The sequence below is a fragment of the Phoca vitulina genome, unplaced genomic scaffold (genome assembly GCF_004348235.1).
Source record: "Phoca vitulina isolate PV1807 unplaced genomic scaffold, GSC_HSeal_1.0 scaffold2, whole genome shotgun sequence".
NCBI classification, from domain to species: domain Eukaryota; kingdom Metazoa; phylum Chordata; class Mammalia; order Carnivora; family Phocidae; genus Phoca; species Phoca vitulina.
Genome location: NW_022589705.1, coordinates 60756772 through 60759410, shown reverse-complemented (window position 1 = coordinate 60759410; position 2639 = coordinate 60756772). Strand labels below are relative to the sequence as shown.

Below are 2639 nucleotides of genomic sequence, written 5' to 3'. Positions count from 1 at the left end.
TCACTGACATCTTAAGTTTAACATGTCTAAAATAGAACTCCTAATCAAGGTCTGAATTAATTATTCTAATGGTTGCAAAATGGTGATTTTATAACTCCATTATTCCACCTCCATTTTTTTAGTTGGCATTCTGTAAGCAATATCTTTCCCTTCTCTCTTTTTTAATTATATATTTATTATCATTAGTACAGACTCATAGATTCTTATTTTATTTAATAGGTTATACTCCATTACTGTCATTATTCATTTTAATGTTCAATTTGTCCCAGATTTGGCCAGTGAGAGTCCCTTCATACTGGTTCCTGTGTCCTTTTGACACACACCCATCTTTTTTTTTTTTTTTAAGCACTTTTCTTGCTTTCTGGTATAACATGATATTCTGGGTTCATCTTGTACTTTTCCTGTCTAGCCTTGAAAACCAGCCATCTCTCCAAAGAGCTCCCCTTTTAGTAGGCAATGGTATTTAGAAACCAAGATCTGGGCACCAGATATGCTCATTGTTACCGGGGGTGTAATTGCTTTTAGGCCCTTTAGGTAAACAGAGCCACAAGGAAAAATGGCAACTTAATATAGTTCAACTATTTTTAATCATGAATTCATTACTAGTACACTCTAATTCCAATTCAGCACCACAGGGTTCTTTCTGCTATTCCTTATTTGCATCTCCCTTTTCCCACAGTGAGAACTTTGACTCCCAATAGCATCATTGTCTTTTTTTCATTTGCTCAGTGTTATGATACACACAAAATAGTTTCAGAATTGCTACATTCATGTCACTTAAAAAAAACCTATTAAATTGGGTTCAAGATTTGTTTGCAGTTTTGTTTTGTTTTTAGACCAAAGGTACATATACAAAATACTGTGTTCAAAAGTTATTTGGATTAGTTTTTATTTTCCTTCAGAATATTTATATTACTTATTTATATACAGTTAGGTTTATTTGTTTTCTATTTATACTCAGTTTTAGGATCCCTTTCATTCTTGTAGATTCAATTTTCTTTTTGAATATGTAAAAGTTAACATTGTCCAAAAGTCAAATCCATATGAAAACATGGAATGCTTCACGAATTTGTGTGTCATCTATATGTAGGAGTCATGCCAATTTTCTCTGTATTGTTTTAATTTTAGTATATGTGCTGTCAAAGTAAGAACACCTCTAATTCATTTTCAGCCTATTTGATGCTTACTTAGCACTTACACACACACACACACACACACACACTTCACTGAAATTGTTCTTATCAAGGTCATCAGTGACTATTTTTTCTATCCTTATCTTATTTGACCTTTCCACTCTCATCACCTCTCTAATTTTCTTGAAACACTCAACTCTCTTGATTTTGATTCCATGCTCTTCTGGTTTTACTCTCTCTTCACAGGCCTTCATTCTCGCTGTTTGTTCAGCCACCCTAAAATGTGTTGCTCCTCGGGACACTTCTTGGCTCCCTTTACTTCTCTCTGTATCCTTTCTTCCTAGCTGATCTCAACTACTTCTGTGTCTTCAAATGCTGATACCCGCAAGGGACTCTTTGAATGTTGATTATGCTAATGACTTCTAAATTCATATCTTCATCCCAGACCTCTCTTCTGGGCTCCAAACTTACAACCAACTGCCTGATTGATATCTCCTTGGATCTCACTGACATCTTAAGTTTAACAGGTCTAAAATAGAACTCCTAATTTCTCTGCCAAACCTGCTTCCTCCAAGCTCCTTCTCAGTAAATGTCACCTCCCTCCACCTGGTTGCTCTAGCTAGAAACTTAGGAGTCAGTCTTGATTCCTCTATTTTCCTCAATCACAATGTCCAATCCACCTGCAAAATATGAATATTTTACCTCTAAAAACATGTCAAATTAGTCCATTTCTCTCTGTCTCCACTATTATCACTTCACTCATCATCTCTTCCCTAGGCTATTCATCAACCTCATAACTGGCTTCCCTTTTATCCCTCCCACATTCATTCTCTATATAGTAGCTACCATGACCTTTTTGAAAACAAAATAATAATACAAGCTTACATTTATTGGGTGTTTATTATGTGCCAGGAACTGCTGCAAGCACTTTATATGTATTTAGTCTTCACAATGACCCTATGAGGTAAAACCCAATTCTATCTCTAATTTTATAGAAAAGGAAACTGGGGCACAGAGAGATTAAGTAATGTGCCCAAGGCCACACAGCTGGTAAATGGTAGAATGTAGGTTTGAACCCAGAGTGACTTTTTAGCCTTCAAGCTTATCTACACATGCTATTGGATCAGGTTACTAAGCCTCAAATACTTTCATGGCTTCTCACTGGGGCTCACTGAGACTAACTTCACTGGAACTAAATTCCCAACTCCATACATAGGCCTCCTAGGTTCTGGGACATGACTCCTGCTTACCCCTCCAAACTCATCTCATGCTGTTCCCTTTCCTTCCCTTTCCTTCAGCAGCCTGGCTTGTTTTGTTTTGTTTTGTTTTCTGTTTCTCAGCTTCCTTGAATGTGATAAGCCCTTTCCTGTCAGTCAGCATTACTTATCCTCCACCTCAAATACTCTTCTCCCTGGATCCCTCTCATTCTTTAGGTCTTGCTTTAATGATCTGTTCTGACAGAACTTCCCTTATGGTGCTATTTCTTAAGTGGCTCCCTTCCTGGTA

At 36.9% G+C, this 2639-nt stretch overlaps 1 pseudogene; it reads right to left on the bottom strand.

Annotated features, from left to right (window-relative positions):
• Nucleotides 1–1045: 1045 nt before the first annotated feature.
• On the bottom strand, nucleotides 1046–1154 carry LOC116626831 (annotated as a pseudogene).
• Between the last annotated feature and the right edge of the window lie 1485 nt (nucleotides 1155–2639).